This window comes from Crinia signifera, chromosome 8, assembly GCF_055691185.1.
Source record: "Crinia signifera chromosome 8, ASM5569118v1, whole genome shotgun sequence".
NCBI lineage: Eukaryota > Metazoa > Chordata > Amphibia > Anura > Myobatrachidae > Crinia > Crinia signifera.
This window is the reverse complement of record NC_139224.1, coordinates 19,298,563-19,307,435: the sequence shown is the minus strand read 5'-3', so window position 1 is coordinate 19,307,435 and position 8,873 is coordinate 19,298,563.

The following is an 8,873-nucleotide window of genomic DNA, read 5'->3' as shown; positions in this document are numbered from 1 at the left end:
CACAACTTAAAGTAAATAACAGAAATGAGTAAAACAGTGTCTTGTCCAGAATCAGTCTTACTGCCGTGGAGCGTCCGGAACCCCTAGGCAGATTATTTCATAAACATAGCATCCTGCAGTTCCCGTGGAGTAAGACTCGTGAGCAAATGTCGCTATCACCAAGTGTCGTAGGCTAGTGGATATACCCACTATAAATAGTGTAATGAGAACGCATGTCTACTCAATAGTATTTTTGGAAAAAAAGTGTCTATCTAACATATGGAACAGTACAGTAATGCACAGAAAAGTAGGTTTTGCGCTATAGTGCATTTCAATAAACACTTCACTGATTTTAAAAAGCGACATCTGGTGGATGATTGCTGGTATTGCGCTTAATGTGTATTGCTAAATGACAAGCTGTGCTACTTATGCTGCTTCCAGACCACAAAACTGGCTTTGACCAGGTATTTTAAAACGTTTCTAAAAAACGGGTCTGCCAGCTAAAACCCCTCTCACACCGCATGTCTTTAAACGGTATTTCAGTGCAGTTTTTGTCCGTAAACGGTATTTCAGTGCAGTTTTTGTCCGTAAACGGTATTTCATTGCAGTTTTTGTCCGTAAACGGTATTTCAGTGCAGTTTTTGTCCGTAAACGGTATTTCAGTGCAGTTTTTGTCCGTAAACGGTATTTCAGTGCAGTTTTTGTCCGTAAACGGTATTTCATTGCAGTTTTTGTCCGTAAACGGTATTTCAGTGCAGTTTTTGTCCGTAAACGGTATTTCAGTGCAGTTTTTGTCCGTAAACGGTATTTCAGTGCAGTTTTTGTCCGTAAACGGTATTTCAGTGCAGTTTTTGTTCCTTCACAACTCTGAACCCGTTTTAACCCATAGAAAACAGTGGATGAAAAAAACGGGTCTGAAACGGGTAGGACCCTGCTTTATTACCAACTAGGTGCTTTGTGGCGAGTTGGTGGGCCAAACACCATAGGCAGGCTAGATGAGCGCAGCTCTATCCGGATTTAAGGGAGTCTCTTGCAAAATGCAGGGGGGTAGGCAGCTATATCCCAGACTCTCTCTCTCTCTCCTCTGTGCCAACAAATCCCCCACCATGGGACACTGTGGCCCGCTGGTAGGACCAGCGGCGTAGCTAGGGCGGAGCACAAGCTCCGTGCCCCAAAATACAACATGGCCCCGCCGTGCTCGCCCGCTGCCCCAGCTTGCTCGCTCCCCGTTACCTTCCCCGCTGTGCTTGGCTGTAGACGAAGTCCCCTGCTGGACCACTAGCCAATAGGCGCTTGTGGTCCAGCAGCCAATCAGAAGCAGCATTGGCTGCTGGACTGTGAGCGTCTATTGGCTAGCGGTCCAGCGGGAGACTTGAGCTCTGGCTTAGCCAGGCACAGAAAAACGGGACATTAAACTGAATTGAACCATATGTATCAGCTCAGTAGGATTATGCGAAAAGTGGTCATGCAGAGGTGGGGGAACTCATTTCTTTATGCCACCTAGTTACACCCCATCCCCTCCCCCCATTAGGCAGAGACAGAGGTAGGGTTTTTGGCATCCCCCTACAAACTATAATGCTTTCCTGTAAGAATTACTGTGCAGGGCCAATGTGGAGGTTAAAATGTTCCACCTCGCCATTAGAGGAACACCTCACCATTAGAGGAACTCAGTTCCACCCCGTTCCCCCTCACTTTAACCCCTGCCTGGGCCTGCCAAACGCTCTACACCCCATGTAATTGTATCAGGCTTCGATGGATTCCCAGTGATTCTCCTTAATGATCAAAAGTAGTAATTAATGACGCAGCTATATCGGGTGAACAACTGAATTGGTCCGATTAGTGCTCATTTTTTTCTGGGTGCCCACAAAATAACTGAATTCCCCCTATGTTGGAAAATGGGAAATATAATCCAAACCCCGCTGTGCTGTAATGCCTATTTATCAAGAAATATATTAGTATTATTTACAGTTTCCAGGGAAATCCTCTGCAGATTATCTTATCTGGGCTGTAGCCAGGTGGCAAGAAGAGAGAAGCGCTCTTGTTTGTGTATCCAGGTGACCGGGGACAGTGACATTGGGTAGAGGGGGGTTTGGTAAAACAGAGAAGATCATTCAATCATCGGAAATCACAGCAAATCTAAGATATATGGAATGTAAGAGAGGATTATAATACATTTCCACGATGTGGCACGCATAATAAATTATTGTATTTTCTAATATTTCAATACTATTACAACACACAAACTGTACTACATGGGCATTTGCTAGGGATATGCACCTCAAGAATGAATACCTGTGTAAAATCACAAGTAAACCAGGTGACAATCCTTAACCTGATGTAGACGATAGAGACATGGGAACCAAAGGCTTAAGCTTGGATCAGTATGTTCATTCCATAAATAAATCAATGGAAAATGTCAGTTTATGACAAGTGAATACTCCTGCAGATAACATATAAAGATAAAGGTATAATGGGGAGAATACATTTGCATACCTCCCAACTTTTGAAGTTGGGAGGTCGGGACGTTCGCGTGGCGAAGCCGCGCGCGCTCCCGAAAAGGGGGCGTGGCTTTGAGAAAATGGGGCGTGGCCTCACTGGGTGACGCAAACTCCGGCCACGCCCCCGTTTTCGCCGCTCGTCGGCGCTGAATAGATGCTGTGCGCACAGCGTCTATTCTCGGCAAGCTGGGGGGCTCCCAACTGTCCCCCCCACCGCGGGACAATGGCGGCCCCGGGCGGGACGCGAGAACGTCCCCGAATATCGGGACGTTCCCGCGGAAATCGTGACAGTTGGGAGGTATGCATTTGACCAGATTCCAGCAGATTAGCGTCAGTAACCAGATTCCAGCAACAGGATATCCTAGACACGGAGGAGTGTTGTGTGATGACATCCTCTGGTTCAAGTACTGTTATACCCCTTTCACACAAGCCTAATTTCTTGGGTTGGTCCGAGGAACAACCCGCGACTAGAGCCGAGGATCCACACATGTGGTGGGCGCAAATGACAGGACAGGCGGCGGATGAAGATGACGCAGCTCTCCGGCACCTTCACACTGCCGCCGGAGAGCTGTGTCATCTGCACCCGCCGCCTGTGTGGATCCCCGTTCTGCACCGAGGACCAGCAACCGGGGTAAGTACTCGCTGCCATCAAGCCGCCTGCATGCCTCCTCCCCGCTTCCTTCACACACCAGAAAATGCATGGACTTTTCTGGTGTGAAAGGGGCCAACCCGGGAATGGCCATATTCCCGGGTGGGTCCCTGCATTTTCTGGTGTGAAAGTGGTATAAGCATACCCTCCAACAGTACCGAATTTGCCGGTACGGTACCGTTTTTTTACGGTCTGTACCGGCAAATTAAACAAGTACCGAATGTACCGAATTCAGAGCCGGGCAGCGCACAGACAGCAGTGAGCTGTCTGTGCGCTGCCCGGCTGGATCTAGTTTCTGCCATCTGCTTACCTAAAGCGGCGGCAGCAGCAGCATAGTCTCTAGCAGCTTGTAATTATCAAGGGCAGGCTCTTTCTCTTCCCTAGGCTCAGGCTGGAGTCAGTGGATGGCCGCGAGCCAATAGGAGCTTGCGGTCTAGCAGCCGCTCATGATTGGCTGCATGACCGCGACCTCCTATTGGCTCGCGGCCGCCAAGCGGGAGAATTGAAAATATTCAGTGAGGGACGAGGATGCTGCCGCTGCTTATACTATACAGCCGGGCAGTGCACAGACTGCTCTCTCTGCCCGGCTGTCATTTTATTCAATTGTGTGCGTCTGGCGGCTCCCCCTTGACAACGAGCAATCCCCCCCCCTTGACAAGAGCATTTTCTCCCCCCTTGACAACGAGCAATCCCCCCCCCCTTGACAAGAGCATTTTCTCCCCCCCTTGACAACGAGCAATTTCCCCCCTTGACAACAGCATTTTTTCCCCCCTTGGCAACGAGCAATTCCCCCACACTTTGCAATCAGCATTATATTCCCCCTTGGCAACATGCCATGCACTCCCTCTTGGCAACAAGCATGAAGCCAAAGCCTCCTTGACATCAAACATGAAGCCCTGGCATCAAGAAAGAACCCTCTGGCAATGAGCATGTAGGTAAGCAGCATTTATGCGTCAAATATGTTATGGGCATTATGGTTTGTTATATAGTATGTAATGGGCACCACAATGTGTTGTACAATGTGCATTGGGCATTACGGTGTGTGGCCTTATGTGTAATTGGCATTACAGCGTTTACTAAAATGTGTAACGGGCATTACGATGTGTCATGTAATGACACGCCCCTTTTGTGTGGTACCACGCCCCTTCCATGTGGCCACGCCCCCTTTCTGAATGTGTGCCGATTTCTGCCCTTCAAATGTTGGAGGGAATGTATAAGTCATTCTCTGGAACTCTGGCACAGGTGACTAGATCACCTGGGGCCTGATAATAAAGCCAGGAGTGACATAGAGAGGCCGACATGTGAACACTGTTTAATGAGTCTGATCTCAAGATAAGTAACCAAAGCTGAGACTCCCCATGCATTGGTGCATACAGATGGAAGAAAAAATGATACGTGAATACCAGAATTTTCCAACAATCATTGATGACATCACAAGAATAACAGTAAAGTAACAAGTAAGATTGCAGATTTCAAGAGATCAGCAGACACCCAAGCTGGTCAGAATCTTAGGTGCGTATTCAATTAGTCAGGAGTAACCACAGTTATTGCTGCCATGTGGAAAGGCTATTCAATTAACTATCCAAACCTAAGGAATTAATGCATGGCATCTCTATGGGGCACATTTACTAAGATGGAAGTTCTATTGAAGATAGAATGCTGCCCATACAAGCAACTTCTTCTTTTTATTTACTTAGCACATTCTAGAAGATAATAGATAGAATCTGATTGGTTGCTATGGGTAACATCACATCTTCAATAGAACTCCCATCTTAGTAAATTGACTCCCAATGATTCTACGTAAACTGTAGAAATAATGGGTTTTCCCTTCACGTTGACCTCTGATGGTCAGTGCCGCTGCCAGGAATTTTGGGGCCCAGGACTGATTTTCAGTCTGGGCCTGCCGCCGCCACCTCTTTCCCCCTTCCTGCCTTCTCCCTCCCCAATTACTCACCCGGTGGCAGCGGCGCGGCGTCACCCTCTTTCATCCCCTCGGCGTCTCCTCGGTCGTGCATGCACAGTGCAGCCTGCAGAGTGCCGAGCCTAGGACACAGAGGGGAGCACCCGGATGATGCTGATCGGTGGTCCCCCTCTGTGTTCTGGGCTCGGTGCTCTGCGGGCTGCCCTGTGTGGTGTGAGTGCCTGCCTGCCTGGGGAGAGGCGGGGGGTTGGAGTAAATTGAGCTGCCGGGCCCTTCCAGAGCCCCCCCCCCCCCCCCCCCGTCAGCCCTGCTGATGGTGCCTTCTTCTCCTCACAGTTCCTGAAGCTGTGAGGAACAGTAGACATCAGGGACTAATGCACGGATTAATATCCACTAAATGAATCATGCTGATATTGTAATTAGTCGTGAAGAAAACCCAACCTATAATTGAATATGCCCCTAGAAGTCTTGAGATTGTACAATGGAGGTGAAAATGAAAGTAGAGTATGTATGGTACTAGGCATAAACTAATTGTTCCATACATGCCAGAACGGTGAGCATGCCAAACACACAATTGTGGGGAGAGTGCAGATTAAAGAAGCCTAGGAAAGTGTTTTTGGGCAGAAGCAGTGTCCACAGCCGTATACCTAACGAATAGTGCAACAGCTGATGTCGTACAAGGAAAAACACTGCGAGAGGCGTGGTCTGGAAGTAAGCCAATCATTTCAGAGTAACTGGATGTAAACCACATGCTGACATAACAAAGCAAAAAACAAGCTGTATCCCAAGTCAGTGGACTGTATCATGGGCAGTATTCAATGAGAAAAATTCGCCCTGTTTTATGGCGAATTTGTGCTTTTTTCACCTTGGACGGAGCACTTTGCTCTCCAAAAGCGAGCAACCCTATTCAATGTGAAATATTCGCCGTCTTTCTAAGTGATTTTCGCCGTCTCTCTCCGTGTAGCAATTCTCCATCTTTTCATGGAGAGCTGGAATGTGAACTTTTAAACTAAAAGGTTTTTTTTTTTTTATTTTGGTGTAAAAAAAATCAGGATTTTTTTTCTGTGAAGGGGCATGTTATTTTTATTCATGTGCTTATAGCACATGAATATATATTTAATTTAAAAAAAAATAATAATTTTTTTTTAACTTTTTTTTTTACACAGAGCAGCCAGCAGGGGGCCGGAGCACTCGAGCCGCTCATTAGATATTCATATATTCACTGCATCCGATCATTACATATGCACGATCGGGTGCAGTGAATACTGGGTCCCCCGCTGGCTATAGGGGGGGGGGGGGGGGGGGGCAGCTTGTGCTGCCTGGGTCCCGGGGAGCCCACCTCCCCTCCACATATGTTCTGGGGCAGCCAGGGAGACTTTAATCTCCCTGGCTGCCACCGCCCCACGGCTCCCTGCCAGCTCCCTGCCGCGGACACTCGTCCGCTGCAGGGGTTAAGACTCGCTGCGAGTGGCGGCGAGTCTTAACCACATTGAATAGAGGGAGCAGGAGTGGCAGCGAGCCCTCCGGAACAGGGCGAGTGCATGGCGAGAGAAAAAATCTCTCGCCATGCACGGCGAATTTTTTTCATTGATATTGCCAAGAAAGTGACGGGTACAGACTCTGGGCCAATACAAAAAAAAATCTAAAAAAAACACAAGAGATGTTGTATTCCATGAAACAGTTGGATGTGGCTAACTATTTAGAGCCCTATCTGAATAATATTTATAATGGTGTTATTATTAAATTCCAGTCAATGGTGGTTCACCTTATACCATGGCATTATGTGTAAAAGGAACTCTACTGTGGTATAACACATATAAGCGGATCTACTGTGCTGTAATGTGTAAAGGACTCTACTGTGTAGTGTAATGTGACTACCAGACTCTACTGAGCGATGGAATGCGAATTGGTACCAGGGACGTGCGGTGAGGTAAATGGCAGAGGAGTCCCAGGCAAGTACCAGAGCCAGATTTGCACACAATATATGGGCCATGGGGTACATGCCAGCATTATACACATGTGCCGCAGTATACACTGCTGGAGGTTCACTGAGTTTTAATAAGAGATGTGCAGAAAAGGCAGCCAGGTGAGGCACTGCAGGTGAGGCACTGTAGGTGAGGCACTGCCTCACCTGCCATAGATTTTTTACTCCAGAGTTTTGACCATAAAAATTATTAGAATAATAAAAATAAGATTTTTTATATATATTCTTTGTATTTTTGCCATACTTTATAAACTCAAAACTCCAGCATATACGTTCGTATGACAGGAAAGGTCGTGCCTCACCCCACCGCACGCCACTGATTGGTACTATACTTTGGCCTCACCTCTGCTCCATGAATCCATGTCCCCATATATTCTACTATGGGGAACAAAAATATATATTCGCTTACCAAAATAATTGCCTTGGGCTGTCCCTGGGAAGGAGCATGGAGCTGCCGATAGTGACCCCCGGCTCTGCCCGACAGGCGAGGATGGGGCGCTGCTAGGTAGCTGGAGCCTGGCAAGGAGGAGAGATCGTGATGGGACCCGCAGCATGATGGAGCCAGGGAGATTGAGGAACTTTATGCCAATTGAGTGTTTTGACTCAATTGTCAAGCAGCGCCGCTGCCACATGGAAAAATAGTTCATCCTTCGAAAACTAACACTCTCTTATATATTTAGCCAGATCTGTCACTCATCCCGTGTGTAGCTAACGTCCCCCCCCCCCCCCACCTAGGGAAAAGACCAGCGTTTTATGTGTATAACGTTCTCATGTGTATAACGTTCCACCCCCTTGACATCACCTCCCCCCACCCAGCCAGGGCTACAGTACACGCCCACCATCCACCATTACTCCACAGCCACCATCCACCATTACTCCTGCCCCCCCCTCCCCCCCGCGACACCCCTCCCACGATTAGCGGGACCCCCGCGATTCACGTGCCCCCCCCACCATGATTCGCGGACCACCGCCCCGTCCCCCTCCCGCGATTCTCGGCACCTCCCTCCTACGATTTGCGATCCCCCCCCTCCCGCAATTCGCGCCCCCCCCCCCCATCCCACAATTCGCTCCCCCACCGCGATTTGCGGACCCCCTCCCGCGATTCATGGAACCCCCCGTAGCGCCCCCCTCCCGCAATTTGTGGACCCCCTCGGCACCTCCCATGCCCCCCCTCCCGTGATTCGCGGACCACCCCGCTATTCACACTCCCCCTCCAGCGCCCGCTCCCGCAATTTGCAGACCCCCTCCCGTGATTCATGGACCCCCCCTCCCGCGATTCACGCAATTCACGGCACCCCGCAACCCCCCTCCTGCGATTCGCAGCCCCTCACGACCCCCCCTCCCGCGATTCATGCCCCCTCCCGTGATTCACGGACCCCCGCGCCACCCCCCCTGCGCCTCCCCTCCCTTGATTCACAGCACCCCCCGCACCCCTCCCGCACTTCACGGACCTCCACAACCCCCCCTCCCGCGATTTGAGGACCCCTACCCCCTCCAGCTAATCGCAGATCCCCGCACACCCCCCCCCCTCCCGCAATTTGCAGACCCCCCTGACCCCCTTCCGGCAATTCCACCCCCCAGTGGACCCCCGCGACCCCCTCCTGCATTTCACGTACCCCCGTGACAATGGGGGATCCTGTACCGCCACAAGCAGGTGCCGCCCCTAGGTGGGAAATCCGGCCCTGGCTGCCACGCTGCAGGTTCCCCCACTGCCAGAAGTGACCCCACGGTCCTCTGCACCAGCCCCACAACTTTTATCAATGTCTTGCCCACATACCACTATTATACAGCCTCCTGCTCTCATGCACGCTCACTCCCTCCCAGTGGGAGGAGACGCTCACC